The sequence below is a fragment of the Lethenteron reissneri genome, unplaced genomic scaffold (assembly GCF_015708825.2).
Source record: "Lethenteron reissneri isolate LAM-NWPU_2019-01 unplaced genomic scaffold, ASM1570882v1 scaffold_1134, whole genome shotgun sequence".
Classification (NCBI taxonomy): Eukaryota; Metazoa; Chordata; class Hyperoartia; order Petromyzontiformes; family Petromyzontidae; genus Lethenteron; species Lethenteron reissneri.
This window is the reverse complement of record NW_026890821.1, coordinates 17,501-41,192: the sequence shown is the minus strand read 5'-3', so window position 1 is coordinate 41,192 and position 23,692 is coordinate 17,501. Positions and strand designations below refer to the sequence as shown.

At 46.5% G+C, this 23,692-nt stretch overlaps 1 pseudogene; it reads right to left on the bottom strand.

The window, feature by feature from the left end:
* Positions 1-11,144: 11,144 nt before the first annotated feature.
* Positions 11,145-23,692, bottom strand: part of LOC133361551 (zinc finger E-box-binding homeobox 2-like) — a 22,622-nt pseudogene continuing 10,074 nt past the window's right edge.

Sequence of the window (23,692 nt, the reverse complement as noted above, 5' to 3'; positions counted from 1 at the left end):
TAATTTCTTTTGGCCGGGCATGGCAAGGGATGTGGACGATCTCTTGCAATCTTGTACCCAGTGTGCTCAACGCAAACCGCCGGCGAGGGGAGCCTGCCCACCGCTCCAGTCTATTTCGGTCACCCGGGTTAATGAGCTTGTCGCCCTCGATATTTTGGGGCCGTTTCCCTCCACGCCGAGGGGTAATAAGTACCTGCTGGTTGGCGTCGAGTATTTCACGCGATGGCCTATGGCTTGGCCCCTCGCCAACCAGTCAGCAGCGGCCGTTGCGGAGGCTTTTGTTCACGGCTATGTCCTTGACAAGGGCGCTCCGGAACGGTTGTTAACCGATCAGGGAAAGAATTTCACTAGTGCCCTTTTACACGAGGTGTGTGAGCTTCTGGGTACGAAGAAAATTCGTACTTCGCCTTACCACCCACAAACGGATGGGATGGTAGAACGCCTGCATAGGACTCTTACGTCCATGCTATCCCACCAGGTATCTGAGTCCCAAACCGACTGGGACCTTCAGATCCCTGGAGTCCTAGCAGCATACAGAATGGCTCCTCACGCGGCGACCGGATTCTCGCCGTTTTTTTTAATGTATGGCCACGAAGTTGACCCGCCTGTCGCGACTCAGCTGACATGTACCGCGCCGCACGCTAAATCTAAGTTGGCGGACCATGTTAAGTTTAACGTCCTCCGGTTGGCTGAGGCACGGGAGGCGGCCATGCAAAACTCTGCCTCGCGCCAGAAGCAAAACGAAAAGTTGCGATCGCGCCGGTCACACACGCACGAATGGCACCCGGGTGACAGAGCGTGGCTGCACTGCCCCCAGGTGCCATTGGCCACCTCGTCGAAGTTGTTGAGGCCGTGGAGGGGCCCCGTGGAAATTGTGCAGGTTATGCGGCCGCAATGTGTTCGCATTAAATGGGGGAAACGTCGGTGGTTTGTCCACCCTTCACGGTTGAAGCCGTTCTTTGCTCCACATGCTTCCTCTCCTGACTATGGCCGAACATGTGGGGGGTCCACTGACTTCGGGAGGGCGGGGTCGCCGTCTGCCTCTGATCCGCTACTAACTGTTCCATCTTCAGGGGTCCGAGGACTGATGCCCTCTCTGCCGCCAGCCTCCTCAAAGGAGGTCGACGCTGGCTCGTCCAGGATGCCGGTGCGCCGCACACCTGTACATTCACCACCTGCCGCCGACCCTACCGGGTCGGGCCCTTGTGACGGGCCCGCTGCACGAACACGCGCCAAGACGCGCCGGTTATTGTAAAGTGCTTTCCGCGCGCGTTCCGCTGCTGGTGGGCTCACTCACCTGTTTTTTTTTTCCTGTTGTGTGCATGGGGATGGGGAACCACGTTCGGTATATATGTTGCATTTTCGGGAAGTGGGTACGTATAGGGGACCGTCGGTTGTTGTTGTGTTGTTACACTTGTTCTTGTTATTGTTACGGTTACGAGGCACACGCGTGTTGACGGGGGTTAATCCTTATTCTTGGGGGTTGAGAAATTGTTGCAGCCGGGACGGCTGCGAGCTGTACAGGGGGGGGTGATGTAGGGGTTATTACGGGAGAAACGGCGGACGAGAAACACAGAGGTGTGTGCACTCACACACACGGGTGGACGCACCGACGTCCGCATCCGTGATCCCCCACGCCCCCAAGCCCTCTGAGGGGATCCCTATAAAAGGCGGGGAGCCAGAGAGCTCGAGGCAGTACAACACGAAGCTGACCAGTGAAGATCGAAGACTCGGAGATTAGGCCCTGGGACTCCCCTGTCTCGCTGCCCTTGTCAGGGCCGAGCTGGGTAAGCCAGCGGCGCGGCCCAAGAGCTCCCGGACCTCTGCCCTTGTCAGGGCAAGGCCGGCTTAGCTGGTGCCGAGATCTGTGCTTGCCAGGGCCAGATCAGTCAGCCTCCCGTAGCCCAGTAGAGGAGGACTGGGGAACAGGACAGAGGGCATAGTACTAGGGTGGGTTTCCCATAGTACGGGTGAAGGGGCCGTTACCCCTTCAACTATTGTGCCTGTCACTGAGTTAATAAACAGAGTGTGCCTCAACTCCGACCTCGTCTCCTCGAACTTACTACAAATAATACGCTTCCAGGCCGCACTAAGCCTGTAGCTGTCTGAGCGATTAAAGTTATTTCTGTTTCTCTCAATTTCAATCGATTCTCTAATTAGTCTTTGCCAGTAGTAACTAGTTTAACACAACACTTCCACGTTGTCAAAATCAATTGAGTGTCCCTGTTGGCATGCATGTTCTGCTACTGCCGACAGTTGTGTTTGTGATAGTTTCATATTTTTCTATATAAGAACGGGAGACACAGCAGAGCCTCACCATTCTGGCGAATTGCCCGATGATGCTGGATGCAATTACCAGCGAAACGTCGTACTCAAATTGTAAATGTTGTGGCTTCAACACACCGGTGGGCTAAAGCAGTGAACTATTTGTTTCTTTTTGTTTCCATTTTGACTGCTTGTGTTGTGGTTATTGCAAACATGATGCCTTGTATAATGGTGTCAGTTTTGTACCAATTTAAATGGTAAAAACCTACTATACGGTATTGACAGCGTTGTTGTTGTTTGTTTGTTACATTGGCGGCATTCCACCGGCGGCATCGGGGCCGGATTGAGGTTTATTGTAGGCCTCAGGCACTTCTGTTTCACAGGCCTTCAGTGGTAATGTTCTACAACTGCTACGGCTGCTAACTTCTGTTGCACAGGCCTTCAGTGGTAATGTTCTACAACTGCTACGGCTGCTAACCCATGTCACTAACTCCCTCCGCTGTCACTCGGATTCTTTCACGCGGCACTTGAAACTGGACGTGCGTCGTCGCTGCCGACACGTCAGAGGTCGCAGCCGGGTACCCGATACCCATACCCTACCCGATACCCGGCTACCCGTACCCGGCCGGGTACGGGTACCCATTTGCGACCCTGGTGTGGCCGGGTACGGGTACGGGTAAGGAATCAAAACCCGTTTGCGACCTCTGGTCTGCATACACTTTGCCAAGACTAGCGGTGAGCATTTAAAAATGCGCTGTTGTTGTCATCAACAGGATTGCGAAGGGCAATCCTCTTCCTCCTCGTCCTCCTCCTCCCGACGCGGTCGAGACGGAGGAGGCCGCCCCCCGGCAGATGGCGATAACGGCGGCAGATGCGTTGCAGCTGCAAGGCTACCTGCGCGCGATAGAGCGGCGGCTGGACCTGACGATTTCCCCATCGCCCCGACGGGCCAGGGCAGCGTGGGGACACGGGGAGAGCGGAACAGGGAGAGGTGGGGGAGGCGGAGAGGGAGGACGGCGGGGGTCTCCGGCCTCACACTCGGCCGCGGCGGCCGTGAGCAGAAGCCCCCAAGTGCAGCTCGGCAAGAAACACGAAGCGGCGGCGGCAGCAGCAGCAGACGACGAAGTGGAAGATTCCGGAGAAAAACAAGAAGAGGGCAAGGCCGCCTCTAGGAAGGGAAGGGCTGTCCGATCGGAGAAATATTTACCCATCTCAGTTTAAGTTTCCTTACTCTTTGGTTCTTTCGGTAAAGTCCCGTAGGTGTGAATACATATTTTTGTTTTGTTTTATTTTATTTCTACCCACGTGACTTTACCAAATGAATCAAAGAGGATGGATTCCTGCAGCCACGAAAGCTTCAAATCGCCTTTTAAGTTTCCTGTTGCGAGTTTAACGCCGAGCTATTCACAAATAAAGGTCTTCTCTTTGGGGGGTCAGATCTCGCGTGAGTTGTGGATGTGTCGTTGTGCCCCCCACCACCCGACATCAGATTCCCACCACTACAGTACTATACACTACACAACTATACACTACACTACTATACAGTACACTATACACTACACTACTATACAGTACACTACTATACACTACTATACACTACACTATACACTATAGTAATATACACTACAGTAATATACACTACACTATACACTACACAACTATACACTACACTATACACTACAGTACTAAACAATACACTACTATACACTACACTACTATACACTACTATACAGTACACTACTATACACTACACTATACACTACAGTAATATAGACTACACAGCTATACACTACAGTAATATACACTACACTATACACTACACTATACACTACACTACTATACACTACTGTACTATACACTACACTACTATACACTACACTATACACTGCACTATACACTACAGTATCTTCTTGGTTTTTTCGGTAAAGTCACGTAGAAGGGAAATAATAAAATAATAAAAATAAAACATAATAAAATAGTATTTAATTATGTAATATTATTTGTTTTATTTTTATTATTTTATTTTTTCCCTTCTACGTGACTTTACCGAAAAAATAAAGAAGATGAATCCCTGCAGTCACGAAAGCTTTAAATCGAAATATACACTTCAGTAATATAGACTCCACACTACACCACGTGACACGATGCTACGGGTGGAGGGGAGGGGCTGTCACGTGCTGGGGGGGGGGGTTTGAGGAATGAGGCGATGTGAGCCAATCAGGGGAGGGTGCGCGTGTCACGTGATCAAAGGAATCGCTTGTTTAGCAAACGATTCGCTTGCCCTCGAATCGATCTCCGTTGGATTCCAAGGAATCGACGTTACAAGCCTGCAGCACTTTTCCGGATCGACTCGAAAAGGGGAATCGACCATGAAACCACGATTCACGATCCACAGCTGTTGACTCATCTGCTCCAGCCGAGGCACAGACAATGCGACTACCACAACTACCGCACGTACCACAACTACCACACGTACCACTACTACCACACGTACCACTAGTACCACACGTACCACAACTACCGCACGTACCACAACTACCGCACGTACCACAACTACCGCACGTACCACTACTACCGCACGTACCACTAGTACCACACGTACCACAACTACCACTACTACCACACGTACCACAACTACCACACGTACCACTACTACCACACGTACCACAACTACCACACGTACCAGTACTACTAGAATTGGTACTACAACTAGTAGCGATCCTACTGGTACCGCTTGTACTCACACTACAACTAGTACTACTGCAAGGCCTACTACAACTAGTACTACCAGTAGTACTGCTAGTACGACTACTGCACTACTACCAGTACTACAGCTACTACCAGTACTACTACCAGTACTACTACCAGTACTACCGGTACTACTACCAGTACTACCGGTACTACTACCAGTACTACAACTACTACCAGTACTACAACCACTACCAATACTACTGGTACTACTACCAGTACTACAGCTACTACCGGTACTACTACCAGTACTACAACTACTACCAGTACTACAACTACCAATACTACTGGTACTACTACCAGTACTACAACTACTACCAGTACTACAACTACTATCTGTACTACTACCAGTACTACAACTACTACCAATACTACTACCAGTACTACAACTACTACCTGTACTACTACCAGTTCTACCGGTACTACTACGACTACTGCTATCACTACTACCGCCTCTATATCTACGAAAAATACTGCTACCCCTACAACTACCCGTCAGTTACTACTACAACCACTACTCCAACTCAGGCAGGGGTGAGTCTATGGTGCAGTGTTGAGTCTGTGGGCAGTGTTGAGTCTTTGATGCAGTGTTGAGTCTATGGTGCAGTGTTGAGTCTATGGGTAGTGTTGAGTCTATGGGCAAAGTTGAGTCTATGGTGCAGTGCTGAGTCTGTGGGCAGTGTTGAGTCTGTGGGCAGTGCTGAGTCTATGGTGCAGTGTTGAGTCTATGGGCAGTGTTGAGTCTGTGGGCAGTGTTGAGTCTATGGTGCAGTGTTGAGTCTATGGGCAGTGTTGAGTCTATGGGCAGTGTTGAGTCTATGGGTAGTGTTGAGTCTATGGGCAGTGTTGAGTCTATGGGTAGTGTTGAGTCTATAGGCAGTGTTGAGTCTGTGGGTAGTGTTGAGTCTGTGGGCAGTGTTGAGCCTGTGGGTAGTGTTGAGTCTATGGGCAGTGTTGAGTCTGTGGGTAGTGTTGAGTCTATGGGGAGTGTTGAGTCTGTGGGCAGTGTTGAGTCTGTGGGCAGTGTTGAGTCTGTGGGCAGTGTTGAGTCTGTGGGCAGTGTTGAGTCTGTGGGCAGTGTTGAGTCTGTGGGTAGTGTTGAGTCTGTGGGCAGTGTTAAGTCTATGGTGCAGTGTTGAGTCTATGGGCAGTGTTGAGTCTATGGGCAGTGTTGAGTCTGTGGGCAGTGTTAAGTCTATGGTGCAGTGTTGAGTCTATGGGCAGTGTTGAGTCTATGGGCAGTGTTGAGTCTGTGGGCAGTGTTAAGTCTATGGTGCAGTGTTTAGTCTATGGTGCAGTGTGTATAGTACAAATCCTTACGCCATGATCCGATGTTCCAGTGTGCAGGTGACGTCACCGGTAGAGGCGGTCTGCAGACGCCGTCGGAACGCCCTCCGCCGTAGGAGGGGGTCGATTCTCCGGTTCACTCATCCACCCACAATCATCCACTCACACCCACAATCACCCACAATCACCCACTCACACCCACAATCACCCACTCACACCCACAATCACCCACTCACACCCACAATCACCCATTCACACCCACTCACACCCACTCACACCCACAATCACCCACTCACACCCACTCACACCCACTTACACCCACAATCACCCACTCACACCCACAATCACCCACTCACACCCACAATCACCCACTCACACCCACAATCACCCACTCACACCCACAATTACCCACTCACACCCACAATCACCCACTCACACCCACTCACACCCACAATCACCCACTCACACCCACAATCACCCACTCACACCCACTCACACCCACAATCACCCACTCACACCCACAATTACCCACTCACACACAATCACCCACTCACACCCACAATCACCCACCCACTCACCCAGTCACTCACCCACTCACACCCACAATCACACACACACTCACTCACCCAGTCACTCACACACTCACTCACCCAGTCACTCACCCACACAATCACCCACAATCACCCACTCACACCCACAATCACCCACCCACTCACTCACCCAGTCACTCACCCACTCACACACACACCCACAATCACCCACTCACTCACCCACCCAGTCACCCACTCACTCATCCACACACCCACAATCACCCACTCACTCATTCACCCAGTCACCCACCCAGTCACCCACTCACTCAACCACCCACTCACCCACCCACTCACTCACCCACCCACTTACTCACCCACCCACTCAACCACTCAGTCACTCAACCACTCACCTACTCACCCACCCACTCACCCACCCACTCACCCAACCACTCACTCAACCACTCACCCACTCACTTACCCACCCACTCACTCAACCACTCACTCAACCACTTACTTACCCACCCACTCACTCACCCACCTACGCACCCACTCACTCAACCACTCACTCACTTACCCACTCACCCACCCACCTACTCACCCACCCACCCACTCAACCACTCATTCACCCACTCACCCACCCACTCACTCACCCACCCACTCAACCACTCGCTCACCCACCCACTTACTCACCCACTCGCTCACCCACTCACTCAACCACTCACCCACCCACTTACTCATCCACTCACCCACCCACTCACTCAAACACTCACTCATCCACTCACCCACCCACCCACCCACTCACTCAACCACTCACCCACCCACTTACTCGCCCACTCACTCACCCACCCACCCACTCACCCACCTACTCACTCAACCATTCACTCAACCACTCACCCACCCACTCACCCAACTACTCACTCAACCACTCACCCACCTACTCACCCACCCACTCACTCAACCACTCACTCACCCACCCACTTACCCACTCACCCACCTACTCACTCACTCACCCACTCACCCACCCACTCACTCACCCACTTACACACCCACCCACTCACTTAACCACTCACTCAACCACTCACTCACCCACCCACTTACCCACCCACTCACCCACCCACTCCACCACTCACTCAACCACTCACCACTCACCCACCTACTCACCCACTCACTCACCCAGTCACCCACTTACCCACCTACTCACCCACCCACTCACCCACCCACTTGCTCAACCACTTACTCAACCATCACTCAACCACTCACCCACCTACTCACTCACCCACAGGTCCGAGAGAGCCATGAGAGGAGGAGGAGCAGGAGGCCTCGGGCGGACTGGGTCACCCAATTTACGGAGGTGGTCACGCTCCACTCCCACGGCAGTCGAGCTTGTACAAGGTTGGCCGCCTGTCCGAACGCCCATGGCGTCAGCAGAGGCGTCTCCTCTCACCCGACCAGGAAGCGCCCCCCCCCCCCCCCACACTTTATGGACGCCGCTGGAGGAGCCGGCACCGCTGACGGGCACAGAGCCCTCGGGCACGGCGATCGACGCGGGATCAATCTTCACCGGGCCGGCGGTGGTGATGGGGTTCCGTTGAAGGCTCCGCGGTCGAGCTGACGGCAGCGCGGAACCCAGAGAGAGAGAGACGGCGAAGGGTCCCCTCAGGGAGTGATGTAGGATCACCCTCAGCGGGGGCCGATACCGCTGGATGCCATCGGAGCAGAAACCGCGCCAAAATCCCCTAGGCCCAACGGTAGAATCCCCGAGGCTGTAAAATGGCCGTGCCTTTCAGACAATGGCCTCACTCCCGTGAGCTCTGAAATCTTATTTTCAGCCCTAAGGCTGTCATTCCCACATTTAAGCACGAGTGTGGAGATGATTGTGTTCTCTAAGTAATAATTCTAAAGCAATTTTACTCAATTCCTAGTAATGTGTGTGTGCGTGGATTCCGTCGCGATATAGAATGTTTCCTCTGAGACAAATTCGAACTGTAAAAACATGCTTGAGTATTGCAATTACGTTTTCATTTGCAACAATTGTATCATCTGTTAGCATGTGCATTGCAGTGTCACCTTGAAAGTATGCTTGAATTCCAACCCTTACACGTCACAAAGTTTTGAACATGTACTTGTTATCGCATGTAAATGTACAATTTAATAATTCTGACAAGATTGTTGGCTTGTGTTGCCACTGTTCCTCTGACTATCACCGTGTTTTTTTGCAGTAATTTGTACACTGACATCGCTGTGCGTGACAATAAATTAGCCGTCTCTGTTCAGGGCTTGGTGTTGCAATGCCACTTTCCCCAAATTAGAAGTAGATAAACTCAACAATCCCCAAATGAGACGCGGATAACCAGAGTTTACCCGTATTTAGTAGCCTAACACATGGCGATGAACGTGGTTGACTACGTACGGTGTGAAAGACGTTCAGCATACAGAGAGACACGAAGCTATTGTGAAACCCAATGGTGTTATTCCTTTTCACTCACATCACGATGTGATACATCAATGTTGTCAGACTTAAATCAAATTTCATTATGTGTAGAGGAGTAAAATGGGGACGTGACGTCAGGTGTGCCGTTCAGTGCGATGACGTCACCTCTCCTAGGAGCACACTCTTAAAGTGAGTGCTCCTAATCTCAGCTTGTTACCTGTATAAAAGACACCTGTTCACAGAAGCAATCAATCAGATTCCAAACTCTCCACCATGGCCAAGACCAAAGAGCTCTACAAGGATGTCAGCGACAAGATTGTAGACCTACGTTTGAATGTTGAAGCGAGATTCATCGATGTCGTCACGACTGATAATACAAACCCCTAGACAACTAGAGAGCCAGTAACAAGTCGCGATACACTTTGTGCATAATCGCAAATAATCATAAACACAATACTCTTTGGTTCTTTCGGTAGTCACGTAGGTATGAAATAAAATGTGTTGCGCCCCAAACGTCGCGATTTATTTTATTTTATACCCCACGTGACTTTACCGAAAGAACCAAAGAGTATGGATTCTTGCAGTCACGAAAACTTCAAATCACAATAATAACACAACACACATGAATGTGCTGTATCTCAATGGGGGCCTCATTGTTAAAGGTCATAAAGCAATAAATAAATCGCAAAGATCCGTGATACATTCTAGATTTGAAGCTTTCTTGACTGCAAGGATTAATATTCTTTGGTTTTTTCGATAGTCACGTAGGTAAAAAATTAATAAAAGTAAAATAAAAATCACAACGTTTCGGAGGTAACACAAGCTTCCGTCTTCAGGTGGAACCGTCGTGATTTTTATTTTATTTTACTTTTATTAATTACATTTTTTTACCTACGTGACTTTACCGAAAAAACCCAAAGATTATGACTATCCGTGATACAGTTCAAATCAATTCCATTAACACTTCCCAGCGACCTCAGACGGTTGAACAAAAGGCAGAAATTATATTAAAGCTCGTTAATAAATAATGCAATGAAATGGGTGGGTGGGTGTGATGTAAAAGCACACAGACAGGGGAGTGACATCCTCTTTTTATTACACGCTTTTATTTAACTCACTCAGTCTGTTGTATCCTCCAAAAAACATCTTCTCTAATAACTCAAATTTTACCCACTTCCCAATGTGCTATCGACTACAAACTTGCAATACCTGCGTCATACTGACAACACGATATTCTATCATAAAACATCCAAAACATATTTTTTAAACATTTTACACGCTTTTATTTAACTAACTCAGTCTGTTGTCTCCTCCAAAAAACATCTTCTCTAATAACTCAAATTTTACCCACTTCCCAAAGTGCTATCGACTGCAAACTTGAAATACCTACGTCATACTGATGACAACACGATATTCTATCATAAAACATCCAAAACATATTTTTAAACATTTTACACGCTTTTATGTAACTCACTCAGTCTGTTGTATCCTCCAAAAAACGTCTTCTCCAACTCATAATTTTACCCACTTCCCAATGTGCTATCGACTGCAAACTTGAAATATCTACGTCATACTGATGACAACACGATATTCTATCATAAAACATCCAAAACATATTTTTAAAACATTTTACACGCTTTTATGTCACTCACTCCGTCGGTTGTTGTATCCTCAAATCTTGAAACTCACTTTTAACCGTCTTCACAATGTCGTATCGACTGCAAACTTGGCATAGGTACGTCATACCGATGAAAATACTATATTCTATCATTAAACATAACTTCAACATCCGCGAAGCTCCTTCTCAAGATGTGAAATATTCGGTGCCCTTGGCAGCTTTGCATCCCGGGTGAGCGCGCAATCTCCATTTCGCCCCCGCCCCATCAGGCGAAGTTCCAGTTGATTTTGTCGAGTCGAGCCTGAGAAGTCGAGAGACCACGAGGGAGTTGCGTTTGTCGGAGCGAGCGGCGGCCCCGATGTTCCCCAAAAATACGACAGCTTTATTGAGATACCCGATAAGCTCGTCCCTAGCTACCGACAGGCCATGTGACCATTCAGAAGAACTCGCAGAGCATTACAGGACTCCTCATTTATCCACGAGATTATAACATCGGAGGGGAACCACGGTGGATAGATGTTGATTACCTCTCCTGGTGTACAGGAGGTTGTGGGTTTGATCTCGACCCTGACGACGCCTGCTGCTGTATGTTTGGAGTTTGAGTGTCTCTCATCATCATGGTGGCTAGCAGATGTTGACTATCTCGCCTGGTGTACAGGAGGTTGTGGGTTTGATCTCGACCCTGACGACGCCTGCTGCTGTATGTTTGGAGTTTGAGTGTCTCTCATCATCATGGTGGCTAGCAGATGTTGACTATCTCGCCTGGTGTACAGGAGGTTGTGGGTTTGATCTCGACCCTGACGACGCCTGCTGCTGTATGTTTGGAGTTTGAGTGTCTCTCATCATGGTGGCTAGCAGATGTTGACTATCTCGCCTGGTGTACAGGAGGTTGTGTTTGATCTCGACCCTGACGCCTGCTGCTGTGTTTGGATTTTGAGTGTCTCTCATCATCATGGTGGCTAGCAGATGTTGATTACCTCGCCTGGTGTACAGGAGGTCGTGGGTTTGATCTCGACCCTGACGACGCCTGCTGCTGTATGTTTGGAGTTTGAGTGTCTCTCATCATCATGGTGGCTAGCAGATGTTGACTATCTCGCCTGGTGTACAGGAGGTCGTGGGTTTGATCTCGACCCTGAAGACGCCTGCTGCTGTATGTTTGAAGTTTGCGCATCTCTCTCCCCATGGTTGTGTGGATTTTTTCCCGGCACCCTGCGGCTTTTCCCCTCCATGTGCATTGGCCGCTGCTATAAAAGTCCACGTGACAAGCCACCTCATTCGGCGAGGTCGCTTTCGGAAAAAAAGACCTCTCTATCTCAGTGGGCCTTGCCTGGTGAAATATATAGTAAACAGTTAGTAAGTCACATGACCAAGACGTACAATTCCGCAGGCTGCAATTGACAAGACCCAGGGGGTTGGCAGCCTGACGCGTCGGAGCTGCATGCGGCCCTTTAAGGACTGCTTTGTGACGTCATTCATCACGTGCATTGAGGCTCTTTAAGGACTGCTTTGTGACGTCATTCATCATGTGCATTGAGGCTCTTTAAGGACTGCTTTGTGACGTCATTCATCACGTGCATTGAGGCTCTTTAAGGACTGCTTTGTGACGTCATTCACCACGTGCATTGAGGCTCTTTAAGGGTTGCTTTGTGATGTCATTCATCACGTGCATTGAGGCTCTTTAAGGACTGCTTTGTGACGTCATTCATCACGTGCATTGAGGCCCTTTAAGGGCTGCTTTGTGACGTCATTCATCACGTGCATTGAGGCTCTTTAAGGGCTGCTTTGTGACGTCATTCATCACGTGCAATTAGGCTCTTTAAGGGTTGCTTTGTGACGTCATTCATCACGTGCATTGAGGCCCTTTAAGGGTTGCTTTGTGACGTCATTCATCACGTGCATTGAGGTACAGTTCTCGCAATCATCCATAAGTTGAGTTTTGCCGGGAGAAAAGCGCCGAGTAGTTAAGAGTTGAGTTCTTGCCGAGGCAGACTTAAGTATCGCTGAAAGTTTTCCTCGACGCTTTTTCATTTTCGAGTCACTTGCAGATAAAGGACTTGGAGAAGTCGTACTGCACTGAGCTAAGAGTTGTGAGCTGAGACGTGGAACAGGTGGAGATTTGAGTCGTCGCACACCGATAGTGCCCGAGCGACAGGCTGTAAAAGTTGTTGGTTAAGCCCAGTGACTTGACGTTGTATTTGGTGGAGAGGCCAGGGGAGAGGGGGGGGTCACGTGCAGGCTGCTGCTACAGGCAGCGTGCTGGGCCCGACACGCCACGTTTGAATGTTGAAGCGAGATTCATCGATGTCGTCACGATTGACAATACAAACCCCTAGACAACTAGAGAGCCAGTAACAAGTCGCGATACACTTTGTGCACAATCGAAAATAATCATAAACATACATATTAGTCAAGAATATAAATCACAACAATAATACTCTTTGGTTCTTTCGGTAGTCACGTAGATATAAAATAAAATGTGTTGCGCCCGAAACGTGACTTTACTGAAAGAACCAAAGAGTATGGATTCTTGCAGTCACGAAAACTTCAAATAACAATAATAACACACACAACAAACACGTTTTTGTAATGACACATCTAACATTACATTGCACAATCAACATTTCTGAAAACTTTCGAATTTTCACAATGCAATTATGAAAATTACAATGGGTCTCTGTGGGAGTCTATGGGTCTCTGTATGATGAGTTTACGGGTCTTTGTGTCTATGGGTGTTTGTGAATCTATGGGTCTCTGTGTGACGAGTCGATGGTCTCTGTGGTGAGTCTATGGGTCTCTGTATGAGTCTATGGGTCTCTAAATGATGAGTCTATGGGTCTCTGTGGTGAGCCTATGGGTCTCTGTATGAGTCTATGGGTCTGAGTATATGGGTCTCTGTATGACGAGTCTATGGCTCTTGAGTCTATGGGTCTCTAAATGATGAGTCTATGGATTTGTGTGATTAGTCTATGAATATCTGCGTGATGAATATATTGGTCTGCGTTATGAGTCTATGGGTCTCTTTGTGAGTCTATGGGTCTCTGTATGAGTCTATGGGTCTGTGAGTATATGGGTCTCTGTATGACGAGTCTATGGCTCTGCGTGAGTCTATGGGTCTCTAAATGATGAGTCTATGGATTTGTGTGATTAGTCTATGGGTATCTGCATGATGAATCTATTGGTCTGCGTTATGAGTCTATGGGTCTCTTTGTGAGTCTATGGGTCTCTGTGAGTCTATGTGTATGTGTGATTAGTCTATGGGTATCTGCGTGATGAATCTATTGGTCTGCGTGACGAGTCTATGGGTCTCTTTGTGAGTCTATGGGTATGTGTGATTAGTCTATGGGTATCTGCGTGATGAATCTATTGGTCTGCGTTATGAGTCTATGGGTCTCTTTGTGAGCCTATGGGTCTCTATGTTACATTATACACTAGTGAGTGGGTGGGTGGCCAGCAATACGGCTGAACGCATTTGTCTCCCTAGGGGGCAATGTTTACAAACCGCACCAGGTATACAGTATATATACTTATATTTACGCGATTTATAAGTCCCCCCCCCAAAAAAAAGAAAACGGCGCACAAATGGATCCCTGGAATATGGCCAAAGTCCTTTTCCAGTTTACTAAACACATTATTTTTCCCCGCTAATGCCGACCAAGCTAAATGACCCCTTTTTCAGAAGCGACGGGGTCATCACAAGCGACAATCTCTATTTTCATCCTCCTGCTTCACGCAGACTCCATCCACCAGGAGGTCGCAGCCTGGAGTCGAACCCTGACCTTCACGCTTCACCGTTGTCTCTTCTTCACACTTCACCATCACTCCTGGCCACGTAGCGAAGTTGTCATTTTCTTCCGATTCTTGTTTTATGAAAGATGGACTCATGGGAGCAGCACTTTGACCATCGCAAGTAGATTTCACCCTCTCATGGACCTTCTCATGGATCCCTGGAATGTGGCCAAAGTCCTTTTCCAGTTCACTAGACAAACACATTTTTTTTTTCCCGGTAATGCCAACCAAGCTGAAATGACCCCTTTTTCAAAAGCAACGGGGTCATCACAAGTGACAATCTCGATTCTCATCCTCCTTCTTCACGCCGACTCCATCCACCAGGTCGCCACCTGGAGTCGAACCCTGACCTTCACGCTTCACCGTTGTCTCTTCTTCACACTTCACCATCACTCCTGGCCACGTAGCGAAGTTGTAATTTTCTTCCGGTTCTTGTTTTATGCGAGATGGACTCATGGGAGCAGCACTTTGACCATCGCAAGTAGATTTCACCCTCTCATGGATCTTCTCATGCTTCTTTCGTTTTCCTGACGCAATAAACCCTTTCCCACACACGGTGCACTTGAATGGCTTTTCGCCCGTGTGCGTTCTCTCGTGAACTCGAAGAGAGCTTGACTGGACAAATGCCTTCCCACACACGGTGCACTTGAATGGCTTCTCACCCGTGTGCTTTCTCTGATGAACTCGAAGATATCTTGAAAGGACAAATGCCTTCCCACACACGATGCACTTGTAGGGCTTCTCGCCCGTGTGCGTTCTCTGATGAACTCGAAGATATCTTGAATGGACAAATGCCTTCCCACACACGGTGCACTTGAATGGTTTTTCGCCCGTGTGTGTTTTCTGGTGAACTCGAAAATTAGATGGATATATAAAATGTTTCTCGCAGATGGCGCACTTGAATGGCTTTTCCCCCGTGTGTGTTCTCTGATGATATGTTAAATATTGTAAACGAGCAAATGCCTTCCCACACGTGGTGCACTTGAATGGTTTTTCGCCCGTGTGCGTTCTCTGGTGAACTAGAAAATATGATGAATGTACAAATGTTTTCTCGCAGATGGCGCACTTGAATGGCTTTCCCCCCATGTGTGTTCTCTGATGATGTTCAAGAGTTTGTAAACGAGCAAATGCCTTCCCACACGTGGTGCACTTGAATGGCTTTTCGCCCGTGTGTGTTCTCGCATGCAGCTTGAAGTGTCCAGTGTGATCCGTGCTGTAGGCACACCGGTCGCATTGATGCCTTTTAGCACGGGGCTCTGTCGAGGGCTTCTCCATGCGATCGACTCTGCAAATATACCTTACACTTAATTTGGAGCTTTCGTGACTGCAGGAATTATTCTTTGGTTCTTTCGGTAAAGTCACGTATAAAGATAAAATAATAACTTAAATTAAATACTAGCATACGACGTATCGATTGCAACACAAGCAATCATCATCAGGTATAAATTAAATAGAAACACAAATCTAGTATACTTAGAAATGTAATGTAATATAACAGAGAGTCGGATAACATAACAGTCAACACCCTATCTGGTTGAGAGATTAAATCTCTCTTTCATATTTAGCATTCTCAGGAAGAACGTAATCAACCAGGTAGGGTGTTGACTGTTATGTTATCCGACTCCCTGTTGTATTACATTACATTTCTAAGTATACTAGATTTGTTTTTCTATTTAATTCATACCTGATGATGATTGCTTGTGTTCCAATCGAAACGTCGTATGCTAGTATTTAATTCAATTTAATATTTTATCTTTATACGTGACTTTACCGAAAGAACCAAAGAATTATACCTTACACGTTACACACAACATGAAATCGACTGCAGATATACCTTACACATTACAACATGCACACACGCACTACAGAGACATCCCCCGTGTGCAGGGAGCCCCCCCCCCTGCATCCCTCCTCCCTGGCTCCTCCCCCTTCTCACCCTCTATAAGAGCGTGTCACTAAGAGTTCCCTGCTCACAGCAGTGATTGTGCTCTGGTTGTCCCACCTGATGACGGAAGCTTGTGTTGCCTCCGAAACGTCGTGATTGAATTATTTTCATATTCTTGGTTCTTTCGGTAAAGTCACGGAGAAGGGAAATAATAAAATAAAACTATAAATATATGATAGCTTGTGTTGCAGTCGAAACGTCATGAGAATTTTAATTGTTTTATATTTATATTTTATTATTTCCCTTCTATGTGACTTTACCTAAAGAACCAAAGAGTATACATCTCCAGATATTAAGAGAAAAGTTATTTCATTCGTGAATGATATTATTTCTTGTTAGCCTTGTAAAAAATACATTTTATTATATCTTTTTCATCTACGTGACTTTACCTAAAGAACCAAAGAGTATAGACCTCCAGATATTAAGAGAAAAGTAATTTCATTCGTGAATGATGAATATTATTTCTTGTTAGCCTTGTAAAAAATACATTTTATTATATTTGTTCATCTACGTGACTTTACCTAAAGAACCAAAGAGTATTGACCTCCAGAGATTAAGTGAAAAGTAATTTCATTCGTGAATGATGAATTTTATTTCTTGTTAGCCTTATAAAAAAAAACATTTTTTCATCTATGTGACTTTACCTAAAGAACCAATAAAAACAGATGTTATTATAATTTGTAATAATTAAATAATAATAAAATTGTCATTATTTTTACTAATTAAAGAATTATAAAGATATTAAGAGAAAAGTAAAAAATAAAAACATTTTATTATTTTTCTTTAACTTTGTTTTCCTTTTGTAAATATTACTGGGGGGGGGGGGGGGGGGGGGGAGAGTGAGTGAGATAGTGAGTGTGTGAGAGTGAGTGAGTGATTGTGAGATAGTGAGTGTGAGATAGTGAGTGTGTGAGTGTGAATGTGTCAGAGTGAGAGTGTAAGTGTGTAAGAGTGTGAGAGATAGTGAGTGAGAGTGTGTGAGTGAGTGTGAGATTGTCAGTGTGTGCGTGTGTGAGATTGTGAGTGAGTGAGTCAGTGTGTGAGATAGTGTGTGAGAGTGTAAGAGTGAGTGTCATTGTGAGTGAGATAGTGAGTGAGATTGTGAGCTTGTGAGAGAGTGAGATTGAGTGTGAGTGTGGTGAGTGAGTGAGTGTGAGATTGTGAGTGATTGTGAGTGTGTAAGAGTGAGTGAGAGTGAGTGATTGTGAGATAGTCAGAGTGAGTGAGATAGTGAGTGTGAGATTGTGAGTGCGTGATTGTGAGTGTGAGTGAGATAGTGAGTGAGAGTGTAAGAGTTTAAGAGTGAGTGATAGTGAGTGAGTGTGTGTAAGTGTGAGTGAGAGTGAGTGTGTCAGTGAGAGATAGTGAGTGAGTGAGAGTGAGTGAGAGATTGTCAGAGTGAGTGTAAGTGTGTAAGAGAGATTGTGAGATAGTGAGTGAGAGTGTGAGTGTGTAAGTGTGAGTGAGTGTAAGAGTGTGAGTAAGAGTGAGTGTAAGTGTGTAAGAGCTAGTGAGTGAGATTGTGAGTGTGTGAGAGTGAGTGAGATTGTGAGTAAGAGTGTGTGAGAGTGAGTGAGATTGTGAGTGTGTAAGTGTGAGATAGTGAGTGTGTAAGAGTGAGTTAGTGAGTGAGAGTGGTGACACTGACCGCTGTCGAATCGCCGTCATGGTCGAGGCCGCCATCTTGTCCCCCTCACGACTCTAAAATGGCCGCCAGCGAGGAGGGGGAGGAGCCAGAAAATTTGGCGGGAAAACAAACCGCCGCGTCACGTGACAGGCGAGACACTCAACTGTGATTGGCTCCAAGGCGGAGAGAGATTTTTTTTTATTTTTAGAGGAAAACTTTTTTTGTACCGTACGTACGACTAATTACTAAACTCGCCATCAACACTAAACACTCGCGTTGGCATTCGAGCGATTTACATAAACAAAGTGAAAAATGTATTGGTTATGTAAATTATCAGAAATCTCATACAGTATAAGGTACATAAAAATGACCCAAATGAGATGTTGACTGGTAATTACATCTCAAACACAGCTGTCAACAGTGACAGAGCATGCTTGCCAACAAGGGCATTCAACTAATTTTGATAACGTGGAAGTGTTATGCAGAAGCGAATTATTACTGGCCAAGACTAATTAGAGAATCAATCGAAATTGAGAAAAATACAAATAATTTCAACCGCTGTGATAGCTACAGAGTCAGCACAGCCTGGAAGCGCTTGCAAGGGATTACACTTTATATATTGGTGCTTATCCTCAGAGCCACGAGTGGAAATTTCGCATTCCTACGGTGGATCAAATGATGTTTAGTCCGATCAATAATTCCCAATGGGTAGTTCATCAACTGTTGCATTGTTGCATAGTGCAGCAGTGGCCAATTGCATTCCTACGGTGGATCAAATGATGTTTAGTCCGATCAATAATTTCCAATGGGTAGTTCATCAACTGTTGCATAGTGCAGCAGTGGCCAATCGCATTCCTACGGTGGATCAAATGATGTTTAGTCCGATCAATAATTCCCAATGGGTAGTTCATCAACTGTTGCACTGTTGCATAGTGCAGCAGTGGCCAATCGCATTCCTACGGTGGATCAAATGATGTTTAGTCCGATCAATAATTCCCAATGGGTAGTTCATCAACTGTTGCACTGTTGCATAGTGCAGCAGTGGCCAATTGCATTCCTACAGTGGATGAAATGATGTTTAGTCCGATCAATAATTTCCAATGGGTAGTTCATCAACTGTTGCATAGTGCAGCAGTGGCCAATCGCATTCCTACGGTGGATCAAATGATGTTTAGTCCGATCAATAATTCCCAATGGGTAGTTCATTAACTGTTGCACTGTTGCATAGTGCAGCAGTGGCCAATCGCATTCCTATGGTGGATCAAATGATGTTAAGTCCGATCAATAATTCCCAATGGGTAGTTCATCAACTGTTGCACTGTTGCATAGTGCAGCAGTGGCCAATTGCATTCCTACGGTGGATCAAATGATGTTTAGTCCGATCAATAATTCCCAATGGGTAGTTCATCAACTGTTGCATAGTGCAGCAGTGGCCAATCACATTCCTACGGTGGATCAAATTATGTTTAGTCCGATCAATAATTCCCAATGGGTAGTTCATCAACTGTTGCACTGTTGCATAGTGCAGCAGTGGCCAATCGCATTCCTACGGTGGATCAAATGATGTTTAGTCCGATCAATAATTCCCAATGGGTAGTTCATCAACTGTTGCACTGTTGCATAGTGCAGCAGTGGCCAATCGCATTCCTACGGTGGATCAAATGATGTTTAGTCCGATCAATAATTCCCAATGGGTAGTTCATCAACTGTTGCACTGTTGCATAGTGCAGCAGTGGCCAATCGCATTCCTACGGTGGATCAAATGATGTTTAGTCCGATCAATAATTCCCAATGGGTAATTCATCAACTGTTGCACTGTTGCATAGTGCAGCAGTGGCCAATCGCATTCCTACGGTGGATCAAATGATGTTTAGTCCGATCAATAATTCCCAATGGGTAGTTCATCAACTGTTGCACTGTTTCATAGTGCAGCAGTGGCCAATCGCATTCCTACGGTGGATCAAATGATGTTTAGTCCGATCAATAATTTCCAATAGGTAGTTCATCAACTGTTGCACTTTGGCAAGAGTGCAGAAGCTGGGCAATCGCGAGGCTGCGAATCCAGATCTTGGTCACGGAATGACTCGACTTTTACAGGGTCAATACATCGGGAAGCATCTTTTTAAAATCCTTTATATTAAGTTCACTTGCTTGCTTGCTTAGGACCGTGCAAATCTTTCGGTCGTGTTTTAACCCACTCCCCGTGATCCAATCGAGCTGACATTTTGCACACAGACTCGTTGTGCGTGACAATTAATGTTCGTGAAATTTTTTTCTCACAAATTTTACACTTTTTAGGGAATTTTTTAAAAAATATTTCATTACCAATTGCTTAATGCTGCCATGCAATCATCTGACCCATAGGTGGCAGCCATCTCAAGCCAGAGGACGAGAGGACTCTAGTAGTCGCCACACACATATAAAGGATTTATAGTGAAAAACTTTGTTTTTACGGGTTTACTTGTTTAAATCCTTTATATTAAGTTCGCTTGCTTGCTTAGGACCGTGCAAATCTTTCGGTCGTTTTTTAACCCACTTCCCGTGATCCAATCGAGCTGACATTTTCCACACAGACTCGTTGTGCGTGACAATTAATGTTCGTGAAATTTTTTTCCCAAAATTTTACACTTTTTAGGACAAAAATATTATATTTAATTACCAATTGCTTAATGGTGCCATGCAATCATCTGACCCATAAGTGACAGCCATCTCAAGCCAGAGGACGAGAGGACTCTAGTAGCCGCCACACATATAAAGGATTTATCGTGAAAAACTTTGTTTTTACGGGTTCATTTTTTGGTGAAGTCAGCAGCGGTTGTACTTGAGGAAGACTTAGCCCCTGTCGTGGGATGGCTGCGATGCCCACCGCTCGCTCAGTGCCGTCAACACATCGGGGTGGGAAACCTTTTGTGACCGTTTGAAAGAAGTTTCAGGTCGTAGAATCGGACACAGCGCCCGGTGGCTGGGGCACAGATTGCCCATCAAAAAGTTGTAATTTTAAAAATCATCTCTCGGGGGGGTCGATAAAGCGAGTACTACTTTGTGGAAAGCAAACAGAGGTTGTCCTGTACCGGTGTTTTTCACTCATTCTCATAGGGGGGGACCACTTTCGCCATGAAGGCATCATCAGTGTGGTGAGGGCCGCCACACGCTTGAAACCATTTGGGATTTCGACAGCAGCATGATTGGGGGGGGGGGGGGTGTGTTTTCACATTTGCGTCATGTCGCTGGTGGCCTTGCGATGAAGAAGTCTGCGGCCTATACAATACACCCACCCTGCTGCTGCTGTGGCAATGTGCACATGTCCCACCACCGACTCACAGCTCTGCAGGCACATGATGTATCTATTGTTTTGAATTATTATTAGATGGGACACTGCCCCAGAGGTCGCAAACGGGTTTTGTTTCCTTACCCGTACCTGGCCGCACCAGGGTCGCGAACGGCTACCCGTACCCGGTCGGGTACGGGTAGCCGGGTATCGGGTAGGGTACGGGTATCGGGTACCCGGTTGCGACCTCTGCACTGCCCCAACGCTCATTCGAGTGCAACAATCACACTAGCCTTGAACGTGGGCTGACTCACAGAGCCGCGCTGTGAGCACCCCACGGCCCCCAGTCAAAGTCGCTCTAACCACGACGCTTCGAGCCGGTGAGCACCCGGGTGAGGGTTGACAATCAACACCTGGGGGTGGTGTGAAGAGAACGAGGTGGGTCCGTGCAGTGGCTCGTTCGTCGAGGGCGAGACTAAGCTGTCTCGGGTGTGGACCAATCAACTTCAAGGACAGTGGATACACTATCAGAGTTGTGTGTTTTGTTTGCATTCTGACTGCAGGTATTGTGGTCTATGCAAACATGGCAACATGTAAAAAAGGTGTCAGTTTTGTTGCCAGATAGAAGGGTACAAAAAACAATTCTATTTTTTACTGGCAAATGAGGTTCCAATGATGTAAATGCTTACCCCGAGCTCTCATACTCTGATGGTGCATTGTCTTTGAGTTGTACGCCTTTTGGCATCATCTGGTCCAACCCATGTGAGACTAGGCTCTAAGGAAAGCTGTCTCGGGTGTGGACCAATCAACTTCAAGGACAGTGCATACATTATCAGAGTTGTGTTTTGTTTGCATTACGACTGCAGGGATTGTGGTCTATGCAAACATGACTCCTTGTAAAAAAGGTCACAGTTTTGTTGCCAGATAGAAGGGTAAAAAAACAATTATCATGCTTCTGTTTACTTAATGGGAGAACGTTAACTTCGAACTCTGGATAAGCGCAAGAAATGGAAGTGTGCGTCTCTTGTCCTAAGAGAGGATCGCGCATACGGGAGTTGCACACCGACACCCCCTCGCCAGCATTGCAGAGCAATGCGATCATTACGATAAAGACGCTGAGATTTATTTCTGAGTTTTAATGTAGAAATTCAAGTCTTGGCAGCCTTGGCTGCGTCGGTAAACAAAATGTATTCAAATGGAAGCTCGTTAAAAACGGGGTTGTACATCCAGGAGAAATACACTGACGTTTGTCAAACAGCAACTTGCAAAGAGAACGCTAAAATACATCGCTAAAATACACCGCTAAAATAGTACGCGCAGTACAACGCAGGCCAGTGAGTGGTCTGGACGATTTGTTAAAATGTTACAAATATCTTGCTCAAACAGTATTAATACTGACTCATGTTCTGGCTGGCAATTGTAAACAACAACAACTTTAAATTTCGATTTAAAGCTTTCGTGACTGCAGGGATTCATCTTCTTGGTTCTTTCGGTAAAGTCACGTAGAAGGGAAATAATAAAATAATAAAAATAAAACTATAAAATAATTTTCACGACGTTTCGGCCACAGCGCAAGCAGCCGTACTCAGGTGAAGAACAGGTCTGTCGGAAAGATAGCGTCTGAATGAACAGGTCTGTCGGAAAGACAGTCGGAAAGACAGACCTGTTCATTCAGACGCTGTCTTTCCGACAGACCTGTTCTTCACCTGAGGACGGCTGCTTGCGGTGATGCCGAAACGTCGTGAGAATTATTTAATTATGTTTCATTTTTATTATTTTATTATTTCCCTTCTACGTGACTTTACCGAAAGAACCAAGAAGAACAACAACAACGTCATTCTACTTGCATGTAAAACGGAATGAATAAACTACAGAGATGACAACGTGTAAACAAACAAACAAACACCGCAGCTTCAGAGAGACGACAACAACCGAGGAGGAATTGCACAAACAGTGTAAACTACACAAGCTGCATGCTATGTCAAATAACACTGCGTGAAAGTTTAGCAGAATACTTTTATCTTTTCAAGACTAGCGAAAGCAAACCTTTAACATTGTAAACATTGAGTAACGCTGCTTTTGTAAAAGACGGCACTGGTAGAAAACTTATTCTTTTTTAAAGTGTGCACATAAAAGGCTTTTTCCAGATCGTTCTTGTATCTTCCATCTACAGATGTTCCTAATCAT